Source organism: Actinia tenebrosa, unplaced genomic scaffold, assembly GCF_029948245.1.
Source record: "Actinia tenebrosa isolate PJP-AT-01 unplaced genomic scaffold, QUT_ActTen_1.0 PGA_scaffold0__85_contigs__length_37466705, whole genome shotgun sequence".
Lineage (NCBI taxonomy): Eukaryota > Metazoa > Cnidaria > Anthozoa > Actiniaria > Actiniidae > Actinia > Actinia tenebrosa.
In genome coordinates, this window is record NW_028292569.1 from 7416421 (window position 1) to 7435750 (window position 19330).

The following is a 19330-nucleotide window of genomic DNA, read 5'->3' on the forward strand; positions in this document are numbered from 1 at the left end:
ATAACTTTAACCACGCAACCATTAGCACTCTTACGGTGGTTAGTATATGAACCCACACACGAAGCAAGAGGGGTTTTCCCATTACTTAGAAGACGCCAGCTTTTGGGGGGATTTATGGCAAGATACCCAACTGCAGGCTTACGTGGGCGGCTTAGGTCTAGTAATGTGCACTGTTAGTATTAGCGGCTGGAATAGCTGCAATTTAGGCTTTAGGCTGGTCGACGAAACCAACACCCCATTGCCGCCTTACAGGGAAAAAAAGAACAGCAGGCATTCGGCTCACTTTTCATTTGAGCCTACACCAAGAAGTGCAGAGAACTTAACGTCGGTAACTTTTCACATGATAGTTAATTGCCAACGCGTAAAGTTGCAAGTGCGCCCAAGCGACGCCCGCACGATTGCAGGGCAAAAGTACATTGGCTTTGTTGGAATAAACACTATTCATTCTGCCGTGGATGTTCCTAAAGATGAAATTTGGAATCATAAGTCCATTAGCACCATTAGCGTGCTGCCTTTACTGCCGCGCTACCAGGGTGGTGCGAATACCATATTCGCCCCCCGTTCGCAAACAAGGACGCCTAAGGAGGAAGTGGGGGAAGTAATGCGCTCAGATAAGCTTAAGCCTTCATCTTCTTCAGGAGTACCACCCCAATAGCTACTACGAGGATCCAAATGTTATTCCCCACGAACTTCAACAGTTCTCCGCCGGTTCTTAATACCAGGCTTAAAACGCTACCAAGCAGCCCAGGAACGCTGGCTGCCATTGTTTTTCCCAGGGTTATTAGGCCCGCACCTAATTTTTTTCCCATTTCCCCCATTTCTTTTCCCACCTTTTTTCCCATTTCCCCCACCTTTTTTCCAAGCGCCTTTGCACCTGAGGCCACGCCGTTAATTGCATTCATAATTCCGGCAATAGCGCCTGCGAGCGTTACGGCGAACGCCAATGGAATGCCGTACCTCCGAAGGACCCTCAGTATTTTTTGCCTTGTGGTAAGCCCCAGCTCCCTTTCCAAGCCTTCTCTTTGCGCCTGCAACTCCGCGACCCTTTCCTGAAGCCTTTCCTCTTCTGCTTGGGCTGCCTCTCTTTCCCCGTCGGCAAGTGTTTGATCGTCGATTATTTCCCGTTGCGTTTGTATTTGCCTTTCCAGGTCCTCTATGGCTTGCTCTCTTTGTCTTAATTGCTCCCCTTTAACGATGATTTCCGCGTTTAACCGCCGCTCTTGCATTACCGAGGCTTCCAGCTGTGCACCCACGCGTCTAAGTTCGGCGTTCCTATCTCCAACGTCCATGACTGCGCGGTCGAAGTTCCTTCTAGCGGCGTCCCTTTCTTGCAGCAACATGCTAATGCGGTGCTGAGTGTCGCCGTCTTCCGTTTCGTTAGCTTCTTGTAATTCCTGTATTGCTCTTATGTACGCCTCATCCTTAGTATCCATATCTCGTTTTAGATCTTCGATGTATTCTGCCTGCTGCTGTAATTCAGCGTTTTTTTCGTCTAATTGCTCCGTAAGTTCGTCAAGTCGTTCTTTGTGTTCGTCTATGATTCTTTGCTGCGCATTTTCGTCCATGTTGAGTGATTCTAAAGACTGCTGCAGCTGCAGGGCAGCGCTGCTGCCCGACGGCGTACTCGTTAGCTTTTCCTCTACGTCTTCCTTGGTAGCTTGTATTTTTGCGAGCTTTTCTTGATCCTTATCCAGAATTCCGGAGATGGCTTGCATTTGACTGGTAGCCTTGGGGGTCTTAAAAGCTTTGAAGAATCCTGAAGCTAACCTCGTTGTTTCCTTAGTAGTTAAGCTGTGTAGCACGGATAAGTCAGGCCTACCCAGTGCTGTCGTTATTTCCTTCGGTAAGGCGTTGTTAAGTGCGTTAGACTTTTTGTTTTGATAAAAGTCATACCATTTTTCCCTGCCTATGTAACGAATTTGTATTTGGCCCTTGTCGCCGCGTTGAAATTCTAAGAGAGTCGAACTGGCATTAGGATACCTCTTATGCACGTCAGCAAGTAGCTTTTGGGGTACCGTTTCGCCGATAGCTGCCATTAAAGTTGGAGGAATTCGGGGGTCGGCAAAGAACCTTCCTTTTCCATCGCGGATGACGTAAACCTTAGCGCCGCTTCTAGCAAGTCTACCCATAATTAATTCCCTGCCGTATTCATCTTCTTCGAACATTAGCTGCGCCTTTTCAGGCATCCACTCAGGTAGTAGCTCCTGAAGCCTGTCGAAGTCGTCCGGGGTTTCTTCCATGGATTCGTCCATTTCTCGCTGAACGTTTTGCAACCACTCGTCGCTAGGAGCTTCAGGAACTAATCCTAAGTCGCCCATTTGCATGTAAGATGGAAGAGATTTACCGGGGTTTCTTGTTTTGAACCTCTTTATGAGGCTACGTAAGGCATCGGGGGCATTTAGGCCGTACTTGCGACGTAATTTTTCGTAAAAGCCCGGCTTTTCCGCTTCCGGCAGCAGGGTTTCATATTCTTCGTCGTTAATGTTGACTTGGCCTTCTTCGGTAAGGGGATCAAAATCCGTTCCTTCTACTTCCATTATATATGATAAGCTCAAAGTTAAATCCCAACGCATTACCTAAGCAGGTTGGCGGACTGAAAGCAGAACGCACCTTTCACCGGGTCACCTTTACGCCCAGCAGCGCAAAGCCGGGAGAAACGCTGTACGTAGGCGTGCCCCGCCTAACAGATAACCTAGTCTTAGTCCCTGGCACCTTGGCTTTGAGGTGTGACCTAGCGGTGCAGCCCAGCACTGTGGATGAAAGGATTATCGTTAACAACGTGGGTCGCAACATCGTTTCTAAGATGCGCGTAAAGTTCGCCGGGGAATCCTTGCTGGACTTAAATAGGTATGACTTATACACCACGTACAAAGACTTATGGTTAACAGCATTTGACCGCGCGCAAAGGATAGAACAAGGAATTGGTAGTGTTATCCTGCGTAAGGTCCGCACACCTACGAAAACGCAACCTACTGACGGCAGCGGAGAAACCGCAGTAGCAGACGCAAAGCGAATAAAGACCGCCTATGGTAGCAAGTATGTCATACCATTAGACTTTGAAGTAATCACGAATCACGGTGTGTATTACCCAAGACAGTTATCCGAGTTACAGTTTGAAGTAACTTTAGCAGATGCTAATAACATCATTGGTGGGCTAAGCACTGCACTTACCACGACAACCCCATACTCTATTACCAACTTAGAGCTACAGTATGAGACCGTGTACAGCGAAGAGCTGGCCCGTAGCGCTGGCATGGAATACAGCGCCGGAAAGGCATTCCTTTACGACCACGTAAGTAATGTATAAGACGTTTAGCTTCTTGGATAAGACGGATGAGGTTATCAACCAAAGCATTAACCTCCCCCGAAGAAGTCTCACGGGGTTAATGTTGGTGTTTGCCAAACCCTACGAGGCCGGCAAGCGCGACTCCGAAGCCTTTCACAACCCCAACATTACTAACGTAGGGGTCAACATAAACGGCGTTCCAAACAAGGTCTACTCCCAGGGGATAAAGCCCGCAGACGTGTACAGAGAGGCCATGCGCAAGTTTGGCGACCAAATTAGCCCTGAGGAATTCTTTAAGGACAAATATGCGTTATGGATTGACATGCGCACCATTAACGACGAAGACCTACATGGTCAGGGTTTACGTCTAGTAAATACGCAGGATGGCATAACATTGGAGATCAAGCGCACCAAGAATGCCTCCGCGGGCGACGGTGATAAAATAAACTGCTACATCTTCGTCGTCTCAGACGCGCAGCTAAGCGTAGAAATGAATCAGCTAAAGAGCGTTGCCTATTAAAATATTTCTTAGATATACAATGCTTCGCGTATTTGAAAACAACGACACCAAACTGCAATGCATAGTGCAAGGCGAAACTTTGTACTTCAAAGCAAAGGAGGTGGCCTTGGCGTTGGGTTATGAGCGCCCTAGAGATGCAATTAGAGCACACGTATCTGAGAAATACCAGAAAAAATGGGTTGATCTACAAGGGGCTGCGAATCACCGCTCCTTTACTACGCAACCAAATGCCGTGTTTATATCCGAACCTGGTTTGTACGAACTGATACTTAGCTCCAAACTACCCAAAGCTGTGGAGTTTCGTGATTGGGTCTTTGAGGAAGTCCTACCCGCGCTAAGGAAAACGGGTAAATATGCGATGGATAAACGCTTTGACACTCCAAACAAGTTAGTATTCAAGATCGAAAATGAAGCCGACCTACACGCGAAGGTCGTCGACTACATGCGTAGGTTTTACCCCGATTTCATCATAGCGCCGGGTCTTGGCGAGCTCCAAGATTCAGACAGCAAGCGAATAACCTGCTGGCGAAAAGGCTACCAAGCCGGTCAGCCCGACCTCTTAATCCTAAATGCGCATAAGAAATACCGCGGGTTGTGTATTGAGTTGAAAACCCCAAAAGGAAACGGCGTCTTATCCGCGAAGCAATCTAAGAAAATCTCACAGCTTGACGTAAATGGTTACCTAACGATGGTTAGCAACGATTACGACATTATCTGCCGTGCCCTGATGGATTACGCGGATGGCATTCGTATTCCCTGTAAGGGCTGCGTAAAGCGGTTTAAGTCCTACGCCACTTTGGGGACGCACCTAAAGATATTCCATAGGTATAATGAAGCTCAGCTTGACTCACTGGCGTGATCTTGTCCACGGTAAAGCATACGAAATAAAAAATTACGTCGTCTTCGAAGACATCGACCGTTTACGGTTAGTCCTCAAAGACTTAGAAGGCAAGGAATATTCCCTTTGGGCGCCGGATTGCGTGCGGTACGTAATTCAGGGCGAGGAATTCACCCACTTACGCAGCTATGGTAAGGTAAATGGCCGATGGAAGTTTGACATTGAAAGAAGAGTCACTCCATCTCCTCTTTGTAGTTAAGCGCGTCTGTTAAAGTCCGCTGCGCTTTAGGATCCGCGGGGCACCAATGCCCCACAAAGGATCCTTCGGAGAATACCCTGTCACAATGAAGGCAGGTGTATTTTTTACGCGGCTTACAAGGGGTAATGCAGTCGGCAGGTAGTTCGCAAGTAATACAGTCCATATATTGAAAGGGTAATTAGAATGCCTCCCAGAAAGGCTGCTGCGTAGGCTAGCATATACCTTTAAAAGGGGTCCTTATTTTTATTGTTGTTTTGTTGATGATACTTAACAAACAACAAGAAAAATAAGAATGGGATTCGAGACTCTTTGCACAAACCCTATCTTACTATTTTAGTTCCCTTCCTAACTTCTACGGGCTTTCCTTGCCACCTCGTTACTGGCATGCCAAGCATCAAAGCGATCTAAGTACTCTCTGAAGCCACCTTGACCCTCATACAAACACTGCCAAATATGTTGACCACTCCTTTGACAGCCGCAGCGCTCACAGTTGGCCTCCCAATATTCCCTATCTTCCCACCTTACGCCTTCTACGAGGTCAAACTCCGCAAACGTTTCGTCTATTTCTTTCTTCCTTTGCGTTAACTCTTTCGTGGTTTCCTGCGGACAACATCGGGCGGCAACGTCACCGTGCTCCTCACATGCTACGCCCAGCAGATCGTAATTACCAAGGCATCTATGTCGGTGCCAGGCGTCGGTAACGTCCTCGTCGCAGCGCACGCATACATTCTTTAAACAAACCCTTCTGCTACGATGGTACTCCAACGCCTGCGCGCTGCTAAACTGCTTATCACAGTCCTCGCAAACGGTAACGTTGTTTACTTCCTTACTGCATACCCGTCTTTCGACGTGATATTGCAATCTTTGCTTGCTGCTGAACTCCCTTTCACATTGCTTGCGCTTCATTATAACTAAGTGTTATTTAAGCCTTATAAGGGATACTTAATAAAGTCCTGCACGCTTTCTTTTGCCCAACCGGCCATCGTCAAAAGCGCACGAAACCTTTCCGCGCGCTTCAGACCGCACATTTCATCGTACAATTCCTGCACGCGCTCCCGCAGCCGATCGATCTCCTCCCTTTGCATTTCTATGGTGTCTCTTTTATCTTTTGCGTCGGTGGCAATCCTTCTTACTGCGTCCACCGGGTCCATCGTATATATAATGGATCCGAACCATATTCCCTGCAATGCTCTGATAGTAGGACCCACCGGCTGCGGAAAGACCCAATTCGTCGTGGAGCAGCTATTAGGACCCTTTAGATACCGTTTCGACTATATTGTGCTATTATGCCCCACCTACGTGAATAACCGCACCTGGACGGGCATAGGAGTGAAAGATGACGACTTCTTCGTAGATATCTTAGACCCTAACGAGTTATCCAGCCATTTGAAGTTTTGGCACAAACAATTCCCCAAGGACACGCAGACACTCCTCATATTGGACGACATTGCCTGCGGGGACGACGTAAAGAGACGCACTTCGGAGTTGGTGAAGCTTGCCTTCAGCGGTAGGCATGACAATATTAGCGTTTGGTTGCTTTCCCAGCAGCTTACCAGTGTCTCTAAACCCTTCAGGGAAAACATAGGCTCACTTGTCGTCTTCTACACGCCCAGTAAGTCAGACCTGGAAACCATCTTAAGCGACTACGGCGGTGAGATATCCAAGGAACAGTTACACGAATACATGCGGCATTTAAAGACGCACCAACATTCCAAGATGATCTTCTCTTTGAGGTTTCCCTACACGGTTGGAATCTATGATTCCTAATGTATATGGATATTGAGCAGCTCTTAGATGAAGTCCCCGCGCAGTTAGACGAAAGTAGCCTCAAGGAACAACTTAACATCCTGGTGTCTTCTGGGAAGTGCAAAGAAATGATAGGCAAGGAACTTACCCATGAGCAAGTTAATAAGTTGTCAGAAGAGGAAGTCAAAAAGTTCCATAAGAGGTATGAGGCTGCCCTTGCAAGTAAGACCACGGACGCCGTCGCAGACTCCGCTATCCGACTTGCGACTAAATTGCTTGGACTTGCGCTGCCCATAGACGACGTGGAGCAACTGCGGAAGGACATAAGCGAGGACTACGTTATTGCTCAAGAACTTAAGATAACCTGCGGGTGGTTGTCTTTGAAGTGCGGTAAGTTAATGGCAGTCGCCTCTGCGGCTTTGCACGTAGCTCAGCACGTCGACTTGAAGGAGGTACTAGGTTCCTTCGGAACATCTTGGAAGGACTTCAAGAAGGACAGAGAAGTCGAAAAGGTCTTCCAGGCGGCACTTGCTGAGGTACCTAGTCAAGTACCTGCAAGTGACTTATCAAGTACTTAGTCAAGTCATTCGCGGAAATTACCCAGGTCGCCTCAAGTACCTAGTTAAGTCATCCTTAAGTACTTAGTCAAGTCATTCGCGGAAATTACCCAGGTCGCCTCAAGTACCTAGTTAAGTCATCCTTAAGTACTTAGTCAAGTCATTCGCGGAAATTACCCAGGTCGCCTCAAGTACCTAGTTAAGTCATCCTTAAGTACTTAGTCAAGTCGTCTTAAGTTACTTATCAAGTCCTTCAAGTCCTTAGATATAAATGAGTGAAGCTGAATCGAAGGCGGAGGAAACCCCTCAAGTAGAAGATACCAAGATTACCAAGGCTAAATCTCCAGGCAGAGTTGCCGCGGGAAAGAAGCTCGCGGAGATGAACAAGAAGAACAAAGCAAAAAAGGAGGAAAAGGTGGAGGATGAAAGCGAATCCTTTTGGAATCCTGGGTACGTCATCGGCGCGTTGGGAGTCGCTATAGCAGCAGGTAGCCTTTACTTTCAATGGCGGGCATCGCAAAAGGTGGAATTTAAGGCGCCTCCTGTCATACGCAGGGAGGAGCCCCCGGTAAGGAAATGTAGGATTCCAGAAATGGATTAGAATTTCTTTCTCACCCCGTAATATAATGTCAACCAAATTGATTGACGCCGTCCAAGAAGCTGCTATCACAACCTCCATCATCGCCGGTATTGGCTGGGTAGGTAAGAAAGTCCTAAAGGAGGACCTTACTGAGGACCCAACTAAAAACCTGAGTAACTTTGCTAAGATGACCGCTGCCGTATGCGGGGCTATCATGCTAAGAAATTACCTGCAGAAGGAAAAATACCTACCTACGGTGTAATATATAATGGCTAGCGTGGTCATAGGTGGAGTCGTCGCAGCTTTAGCATTCACTGGAGCTAATTATGGTGGTCAGTATTTGGATAGATTAGTTAGAGGCGACAAAAGCGGAGAATTGGCCGCTGAGAGGAAGAGACACGATTTGGCGCTGGAGAAATATCAGCGAGACGTGGCAGCTTGGAATGAAAAAAGACAAGCTTACAGGGATTGGTTGGATAAGAATTACCAAGACAAAATGCAGGCGGATAAGAACTTCGAAAACACAGACTACGCCTTTAAACTTTATGCGCAGGCGCACCACGACTTTAGGTTGAAAAGGCCTCAATTCGAGAATTACTACCTAACCGTCTAAAAAACAAAAAGATAGCGAGTTGGTCTTCGTAGGAGTCGCAGGGCTGGCGGGAGGCGTGGCTTTGGCGTATCTAATATAATGATCGTCTTTTTGGAAAGCGATAAGAATGACTTTACTACTTATCTGAATCCCCCCATCCGCGCGGAAAGGGTCCGGCTGGTTAGTTGCTCTTTGTACAATTCTTGGTATAATTTAATTAATGGCTTTTGTCAACGTACTTAAGGCGCCCGGCAGTTATCAAGGTGAAATGCTGCCCGATGGACATTACACACCAATCACCCTTGCTAAAGAGCTCGCCAAGCGCGGTTATACTCTCACAACGGGATTGCCGCACGAAATGACCCTCAAACATAATATGTCAAATTATTCAATGACTTTTGGAAAGTCTGACCCATTGGGGTCATTATTATGTGCCTCGGGCAAGACAATTACCAACACGGCCGTGCCTGTAAAATGGAAAGTCGCATCCTCTTACGAAGTCTATTGCGACTTGGTCCATAGTTACGACAATGGAGAAAAGTCTTCTCTTATGTCCAAGTTTCTGCCCAAAGGTAATCCATTTGACCTGGTAGAATACACCCCCATTTCTTTGGAATATGATTTGTCTCATTTGGTAGAAAGCATAAACATCTCCATCAAAGTGGACGGAGAGACGGTGGATTTTAACGGACGTAAGATCAATCTTGTTTTGGAATTCATATAATGGGCCGCGTAGAGGACAAACTTAAAAGGATTTACTATGGGCCTGAAGGCTATTGGAAAGGAGCGTCGGCTATCAAGAAACTCGCGACCGCGGCCAGGGTATCAGATGAAACGGCTAAGAACTGGCTAAGAAAACAAACCCTCTGGCAGGTTTATCTTCCCCTGCCTAAGTACATTCCCAGGCCCAGCTTTACCGTAAATACCCCTAATGAAGTTCATCAGGCGGATTTGCTTTTCTTACCGCACGATAAGGTGAGAAAAAAGACCTATAGGTACGCTTTGACCGTAGTCGATATCGCAAGCAGATATAAGGACGCCGAACCCATAACCAGCAAGGATTCTGGGGAAGTCGCAGAAGCCCTAGGTAGGATTTATAAGCGCGTTTTGAAATGGCCTAAGCTGCTGCAAGTGGATGCGGGGACAGAGTTCATGGGCGTGGTGACTAAGACCCTGAAAGACCACAGCACTAAGATTAGAAGAGCTGAAGCTGAGTACCACAGGGGTCAAAGCATCGTCGAAAGATTCAATAAGACCCTGGCCGAGCGTCTCTTTGGGTACCAGTATTGGAAAGAGCTGGAAGATCCCTCCAAACGCAACAGGGAATGGACCCAAAGGCTCCCCAAGGTCATCGCGGCTTTGAACAACGAGGCGGCCAGGGCTACGGGAATAAAACCCAAGGATGCCATAAAAAAGAAACACGTGGAACACAAGTCCTACGTCAGAAGTTCAAGGGCGGTCGGACTGAAGGAAAAAAAGCTCCCCCGCGACATAGTGGTCAGATACCTCTATCAGCCGGGGGAACTCGAAGGTGGCAGTAAGAGAGCCACGGATCCTAACTGGTCTTTGGAAACGTATGAGATTTCGAAGTCCGTCACCAAGGAAGGGCAGCCCGTGTTGTATTACCTAAATGGCCCAAGTCGTGGATTCGTCATGGAAGAGCTGCTCATAGTCCCCAAAGACTCAGAGTAGCGCAGCACCGCGCGCCCGATTACACTCTAGGCATGTCAGTCTTACGTTACCTCTGCAATGCCCGCGCTTGTTATTTATACGATCCACGGAGAACTGCTGATCGTCATTTGGGTCAAACCTCCATAGTAGCGGTATGTTACACTTGGCACACCTTGCCCCTTTCTTATAGACGTCGTCCACGCATAGGTCGAACGTCATATTTTTTTCTTCGTCGTGCCGCTTGTAGCGAAGGAGTTTCTTAGCAATGTTCTCTTTGGCTACATCTTCTGGGGTCTTATCGTAGCGCAATTGCGGACCCCAGGCTCTTTTCAACTGCTTGGCATACTCCACACGGCTTACGGCGGTGTAGATAAGGTTGCTCCAACACAGCCGCTGGTCTATGATCCATAAGGTTTCTTTTATGGTAAGCCCCTGCGCGCTGTGGACTGTCATGCAATAGCCCAAGCGCCAGTCTAGATGGGAGGTTATTTTTTCCACCTTTTCCATAGGTACCCAGGCTTTATTGTGCCTTACTGCGTTCTGCAGTTGGATGTCGGTACCAGGTACCCAGACGTCTCTTTTTTGCATGCGGGTGTCGTGGGGTTTGTAGCAAACAGGCACGGGATGTGTAGGGAAGCGCTCTCGGTGTATATTTAGCAAATCCTTTTGTATGCGAGACTGTGCTGCGCGTTTGCTGCTCAGCACCAGATCCTTTGGATGCCATGTGTAAAGGAAATCCTCGTATTTCTTCGCTCGTACGCGTCTGCGCAGTGTTTTGCATTGGTCGGCGTCACTAAGGCCCCGAAGTTCTGCTTTCAGGTTTCTTACTTGATCCTTACTGCGGTAGTCGGCGTTAATTTCCTCCGCATGGTCTACCATTTCTTTTAACCATTCATGGGGCATTTCTCCGGCTATAGGAGGTGGTTGACAGGGATCTCCGGCGAATATTACTTGACACTTTCCACGGAGGAATTCTACGAATTTTTTGAGGATTTCTAAAGGAACGGTACAGATTTCATCCCAAAGTATCACCGGAGGTATGTCGTGGATAGCTTCTGGTACCCACTTTTGACCATTCCAGCGAAAGAAGCTGTGGTACGTTTGCGCGTCGTGGCCCTGACTGCATAGTTCCCTTTCCAAACGGTGTGTTGGCGTTAGCACCTTTATCTTAGGAAAGAGTTCCAAGACGCGCGTAGTCTTACCGCTGCCTCCCGTACCGTAAAGGTAAGAGAAGCGTTGGTAAGAAATGGGGTCCTTTACGGTTGGCATGGGCCTCATTGTGGGCATTACGACGCCCCAAGTATTTTCGCCGCGATATTCTACACGTTCTCTCCATGCTTTTATCTCCTCATCTTTAACGCGCCATTGACCACTTTCCGCCAACTCATCTTCGGTGTAGAATTCCTTCATCTTCTCTAACACTTCAGGCTTTACGTACAAGGAATCCGTGGCTACGCGCGGAACGTCCTCTTTGTCAAACCGTAGGAGCATCGCAAGTAGGTTAATATGCGCATATGCGAGCATGCTGGCACGCAGATGATAATATTGCGGTCGATGGTCTTGGTAGTAACAAAGTGCATTCCATTTGTGTAGTTTATCATCTACAAGGTAATCCCATTTCTCTACAGACACCATTGTTCCTTCATCGTGGGCACGCTTAATAAGGAAACTTAGTTCGCCTTCGTCCGTTATTAGGCGCCGCTGCATATGTTTTTCTCCTTCTTTTGCGCCCTGCGTGAATTTACCTATGACCACACGCGCTGTGGGGTTATGCTCCGGTAACCATTGCGTGAAGGCGCTGTGACAAAGTATGGCTTCATGCGCTGTGTATTTCAGGAGTTTGCACTCTTCAAAGAACTTCAATAGGGGCACCGGTATCCATTCTTTCTCCTGCAGGTGCTTCCCATACCACGCATAGATTATTGGATGTAAGTCCTTTGTAAATTTCCAGCTGGTTAACCGTACGAACCCCGTTGCTGGGGCGTCGTAGTGACCATCCAACGCAACACGAAAGAACTGTGAATCTGGATGTCCGTAACGGTCGTAATATTCCTTACAATCTCCTAGGCCTTTAAAACTTGCGGAGTAACAATGTTTCATATCCAGAGACACGTATTCGTCTTCGTCGTACTCCATGTTCCACAGACCACCGTGACCGTGTTCTACGCAAGCTTTAGCTATGTCTTTGAACTCCTCCGGCGTGGATTTCCACCCATTCCTCTTTTTGGCCGCTAAGAAGTCCAAGCTGCGGGAGCTGAGGACCTCGTCTGAGAAGTCCTCACCAAGGGATTCACATGCACTTTGTATGCGCAGGTGTTCCATTTCCGGTCGGTATAAAGTACCATCTTGGGTCATAAACTGACTTCCCTCCGCGTCCATTAACCATATGGAATTCTCATGAACTAATTCTGTCAATGGCGACTTCTTATAGACCTTTGTCTCCTTCTTCTTGGGAAACCTTAACTCTCTCCATGCGTGTGCGTTGTGCTGATAAATGACTATAGGAGCACCTCTGCCCCCATACTTGTGCGTCCCAGAGTAGATAAAACCGTCGGTGATATCCTTGACGTGTATGCGCCTTTCTAACGCGGTTTCCAACTTCTTGATGTTTTCGATGGTTCCTCCGGTTTTACGAGTAGCATGCTCCCATTTCCTGATGGCTTCTCTTCTCTTTAAGGTTAATTTACCACCGCGGGAGGAATCTTCGAAGAACTCTCTAACCAGCTTCCCTACGCAGTTACCTGGATGGCGCATTGGTTTTAACTTTTTAACATCCGGCGTCTTTATCTTGTACGCACCGTAAATAACCACGGTAACCGGGTAAGCAACTTCGTAGAACAGCATGTCTATTCCCTCAAGTGCTCCCGGTCGCGTGTCCTTGTTTAAAACAAACAGGTCCTTCCTGCCAGACGCCCGTATTGGATTCCTGCCCTTTTCTATCATCCACTCGCCGTCTAAATACTTTATAAACGTCAACTCCAAACGGTAGTCGCCTTCGGGCATCAAATTGATTATCCTTTCTGCTCTTTCCTCGTTCATCGTCTCGTCTGTATCTCCCTCCATAAATGTCGTGAAGGCAAAGTCGGCGTCTAAGCGGTCCAGCACCTGAGTTCTGAGCTTGCGCACAGTTTTATTTCTAATGCTTTTGATGGTATCCATCTATATATAAAGGATATTTTAACCTCCGTTTGCGGTACCCAACACAGCAGCAGTAAGGACACACCGCGAGGAAATCCCGTAAATCTGCTGTACCCGCGTTCGGAATTCCGCGGGTTAAACCCGCAAATATACGGCATCGATCGCGAGTCCCCCTTACTGCTGCTCCAACGGTTATTGATTTAATCGGCTATCAGTTTACAGCGCCGACCTGATCACAGCTTATGTAATGGGAAACCACAGGTAGCCCAAGCTTGGTTTCTGTGGTGTCCTGCTATAAGGAAATGTATGGAGATTCATCAAAAATTTCAATAAAATCATTGAAACGTGAAATAAAGCCTCGAAATTTTACCCGATCATTGAGAAATAGCACTTCTTTCGCTCTGCGTGGTTATTTTTTGAATTTAGCCCGTTTTAAGATTTTTTTCCCCACCAGTAAAACGGGCTAAATTCAAAAAATAACCACGCAGAGCGAAAGAAGTGCTATTTCTCAATGATCGGGTAAAATTTCGAGGCTTTATTTCACGTTTCAATGATTTTATTGAAATTTTTGATGAATCTCCATACATTTCCTTATAGCAGGACACCACAGAAACCAAGCTTGGGCTACCTGTGGGGAAACCGATCACAACTCAGGAAACCCACAAAGAGCAAAGTTACTTTTCTGAAAGAAGCAAAAAATATATAGCCGGGTTCCCTGTGCAACTTCAACAATACAAACACTTTGAAACTTGACGGACCTTGACTGGAACACGTGAATATTCTTCACAAAATCGAGGCTTGGCCTGAGTAAATAAGTCTGTAATCAAAAAACACAGCTGTAATTTGGAACTCGAAAAGGGTATATTGAAACTAACACAGCCACATAGTGTTAGTTGTATAAATCCATTTAATTGAAGCACATGAAGTGTATAAAGTGATCATAAAGACATGTTTGGTTCTACGGTATATTACTAGCTACTTTTGTAATGCACGACGAGTACAATGTGAAACTAACACAGCCACATAGTGTTGGTTGTATAAATCCATTTAATTGAAGCACATGAAGTGTATAAAGTGATCATAAAGACATGTTTGGTTCTACGGTATATTACTAGCTACTTTTGTAATTTACGACGAGTACAATGTGAAACTAACACAGCCACATAGTGTTGGTTGTATAAATCCATTTAATTGAAGCACATGAAGTGTAGAAAGTGATCATAAAGACATGTTTGGTTCTACGGTATATTACTAGCTACTTTTGTAATTCACGACGAGTACAATGTGAAACTAACACAGCCACATAGTGTTGGTTGTATAAATCCATTTAATTGAAGCACATGAAGTGTATAAAGTGATCATAAAGACATGTTTGGTTCTACGGTATATTACTAGCTACTTTTATAATGCACTACCATTTCTTCAAACCCACTGACAGTGGTGTTTATATATGAGAAATACTAGGGTGACCACCAGAAAGCACAAGAATTGATTAAATTTAAGCAAATGAACTGTATAATAAAGTAACTCACATACATTCCCTTAAAAACCATACACAGGAACCTTGTTTGGGCTGCCTGTGCATTCGGTTACTAAAAAAAGCCCGACTGGGAATTCACAAGGGACGTGACAGGATGAGAATCTTCCCTCTCTTGTTCAAGCTCTTTTGATGAGCATTTAACGAGGTTAAAAGTGGTTTGTGGAAGAGAGCACTCTTTAGGCTGCGAAATACTAAGAGCCTTCAGTGATGAATCTAGTGATTTTTCTTCAATAAACTGAATCCCATGCGGCACACTGTAACATAGGCTTAAAATTTTAATTTGGATAGAATCTAAATCTACCCATGAATTTGCCTTGTATACACGGACGGTTGGTTCACCTTTGTCGCCTTCACTTTCAAAATATACGCCATCCTTATCTACATAAGCGAACACGAATCTAAAACCATCGGTTAGAACGCCAAAAAAGCAACGTAACTTGTTTTCTTCACTTGCGGTCGACATTAAACTCATAAGCTGGAGGACGAGTTGAGCTGCTGCCTTCTTATTCATTGTATCGGGTGTCTTTGCCTCAACAATACCAACGTACGCAACATCATTTATGATGAGGTAGTCGAAAGTGTTTGTAGGAAGACCAGGGAACTTCAGAGAGTGTTCTGGAGATATTCGGATACTGTTATCTCCTTCATCAAATGAGTTACGGCACATGCTTCGTAATAGCGAGTCGAGGATCATTCGTACGCCGTACTCTGATTTGAGGGGGCAACTTTTCAAACTGCTCAGTCCTGTGTACGGTGAGTCACGCAGCCCCGGAACATTCCTGATCACTCCAAGAAGTATCAGAATGTCTTGGAGTTCTTTACGAACTTCAGGACTACTTTTTGGCCGCGGCTCCCGATCATAAACGTACTTTTCAGACGGTCCAGCCTGTTTAGCATAAAATTCGTCAACGTCCAGGGAAAAATACTTGGCGAGCATTTCTAAAGTCCAGGTCGAACCGGACTTCATCACATCTGGTTTCAGAGAAGCAATTTTGATGAAATCTTTGAAATGACTGAGTAGGTTATCAAACGATGTGTTTGGTAATAATGGATTAAATAATTTCTGTATCTCGAGCTTCTTCTCACGAAGGTCATCTTCTTTTTCTTTAGAACGGTCTGACTTCTGGGACTTAAGGATGGCAACGAAGTTATCAAGATTCGGCTTAGAACATAATGTACCCTCGGGCTCCACGTTTTTTTTTCTCAGGGGTTTAGCTTCGCAAAGGATATCCAAAAAACTTTCCCACTTCTTTGTATTCTGATCATTTCCACCTACAGCCATGTTGTTTTCAATTCTGAAGCGAAAGGTTACTACCTAATAGAACACCAGTGTCTGAAACGCGTAACTTAATACCGTAAATAAATTCAAATTCAAATACGTAACGGCTGTGTAACGCACGCGTTAATAAGAGAGAAAGGAGAGATTCTCTCCATTCTCTCTTCTTACGGGGCGTCTAACACTATTGCATTACAAGTTCTATTACGTAGTGACCGTTTGTATAGAGTGCATTCAGTCAAAGTGTTGAATAGTGTACGTCACCTAAATTAGACTAAGTTAGTTACTATTTTAGCCGACGTCACCTAAATTTGAAAACTACGAGTAAACAGCTACAGAGATCAGGGGGAGAAACGATGATACAAATGAACGTCTATTCACTCATTCTCTCGTAAAACAACCCCCCCCCCCCGGATTAGCATAACCGTTATTTGGCGCGCTTTTACTATTTTAGGTGACGTCAACTAAATAGTTATCTAAGTTAGATACATTTCTCTATGGTGCAAATGGATGGGGAAGAAACAATTATATTTTTTTAATATTTGAAGAAAAAAAAAAGAGTTCTTGAACAATTCTGGATTCTAGTATTTTTCAGTCATTTTATGAGAGGGTGAAACAGCAGGCGATAGCCAAGTGGGCAAATTTCCAAGTTAAGGGTTGCCTGTGGACACGTGATGCTATGCAAAACAGAGCAGCATGACAAGGATAAGTGCTTTGGATCATGAGGGGTGCTTTCATCTTTGAATAAACTGTTTCTTATCAACAATACTATGTTTATCGACCCAATTTAACTACCATTCGAGGCCCAAAGCCTCTCTTTTTCTTCAAGGAACATTAAAACTAATAAAACTCGGAGTTTTTGCTGAAATCCGTCGGTGAAGCCATTGAGTTTTCGAGTCTGAAGCAGAAACCACTGATGCTGAAACCAAGAAAATATTTTAAAGATCTCGTTAAAAGGTAGGTAAAATGCAGCTAATAAAGCCTTAAAAAGTGCTAACTAAATAGCGCTAAATAACACTATCAAACAATAATTGAAAACAATAGGGCTTTGTGTCATTTATAGTAGCACTATAATCCCTAAAAAGTGAGTATTTCTCTAGATATTATTGTTAAATTTGAGTTTTTGAATCCAATTGTGGCTGTATTTCATTTTCCTTTTAGTAAGAATATAGTTTCTATTTGGTGTATTTGGGTGTGTGTGGTGTGTTAAAAGGAGGGTTGGGTGAGAGGGAGGGGGGGGGTGTGCTGGCAAGGGGAGTTGAGTGGAGCTTTGTCTTTTATGTTGATGAAAGTCTTTGTTTTGAATACTAGACTCTTTATTTTGTATAATTATGCTAATCATATGCAGAAATGTAATGAGGGTGTGGAAACAAAAGATACCTTTAATGAGCCATAGTCAGTCAGTCAGTCGATCAGTTGGTCTGTCTGTCTGTCAGTCAGTGAGTTAGTCAGTCAGTCAGTTAGTCTGTCTGTCTGTCTGTCTGTCAGTCAGCGAGTTAGTCAGTCAGTCAGTCAGTTAGTCTGTCTGTCTGTCTGTCAGTCAGCGAGTTAGTCAGTCAGTCAGTCAGTCAGTCAGTCTGTCAGTCAGTTAGTCAATCAATTTTATATTTCACTTATTTAAACATATTCTTATATATCAATCTAAAAATAAATAATAAATATTTTGCTTAAATCATAATTATTGATTTTTTAAATTTATTACATAGAAATATAAATTATACAAATAATTAGTACAGGAAATCACACAATTTCGAGTAATTGTCTTTGTAATGCAATTTTTCTTTTCTTATATTTATTTTAAATTTGTTTTATTCATGAGAATAGTAAGGCAGTAGTATAGGGGATGGGGGTTCCAGCGCAACGACCACCGGAGGATTACCCGCCTAAAGTACCCCCCTCGATTCGTACCGCGATTACCCGCATCCCGCGTCTATGTAAAATATGTTAGTCTATATATGGAGTGCGAAGATTGTAAGAGAACTTTTAAGAAAGAAGTGGACTTGAAGAAGCATTTAAAGATGAAGACGAAATGTATGAGCAGCTATGATTGTGGATGTGGTAAGAAGTTTGAGACTAAGGTTAAATTGTTTTGGCATTGTCAGGATTGTGAGTATGACTACGACGATCTGAAAAGGGTCTGGAATTAGGTATAAGATATCTCCTATTATATAGATGGAATCCCAAAGCAATTTCGAAACGGTGCCAATACCCGGTAACGGTGAGATTGATGTTAGACAGTTTTGGCGCCAGTCAGAAAGGAAGGTCAAGAGAACGCTTCGAAAAGGTATAGAAGAATTAGGAGCCCTGAAAGCGAGTATAATGGTAGAAGTAAGTTTGTCAAAAGATGAGGCAACGACGACAGCAATGCTGCGATCAAAGTCGTTAGTGATATTAGAGTCCACGAATCTGGATAAGTCACTCAGCGAAGCCTTAGAAGCAATAATGGAGTCGCTGTCTAACTACACGAAAGAAGGATCAGGTTGGACAGTGGAGGAGGTAGAAGGTATGGAGGTTAGCATGGCAAGGTACGTACCAATACGAGGAGGAAGTTACGTGCCCCTACCAACGTGGGTAGAAAGGAAAAAAGCCATAGTCAACGTAAAAAATGACGACAACCGCTGCTTTATGTGGGCAATACGATCCGCGCTGTATCCAGTAGATAAGGATCCCTGTAGGACAAGTAAGTATCCCACAGACGATTTAGAGTGGGATGGTGTGGAATTTCCCATGCAGTTGATAGACATCCCCATATTTGAGGAAATAAACGATTTAGCAATTAACGTTTACGGAGTCAGAGACCAAACGATAGTACCACTAGTGTTGTCAAAGAGTAAAGGAGAACGAATACACCTTTTCTACCACGGCGGACATTATTCGTGGGTTAAACATATTAGCAGACTGTTTTACAGACACACCAAACACAAAGGTAAGAAATACTTCTGCGATTGCTGCTTATTATCCTTTACCAGCGTTAAAGCTCTAAAGGATCACGACGAAATATGTCGCGGAGTCGAAGAAGTGGCGCAACGGATCCAGATGCCCACAGATAAGAACCTATCCTACTCAGACCATCAAAAGCAGATGCAGGTGCCTTACATGATATATGCAGACTTTGAAGCGTTGATAACTAAGGAAGAGCAGAAAAGTGGTGCCACGAATAAGGTGGGATTACACGAGATCTGCTCCTTTGGTTACATAGTAGTCAGATCAGACGGTAAGGCCGACCCTCCTGTAATTTACCGAGGTAAGAACGCAGCTAATGAGTTTCTAGAAGCATTGCGAGAAGAGGAGGAAGAGATAAGAGAACAATTAAGACACCCAAAGAAG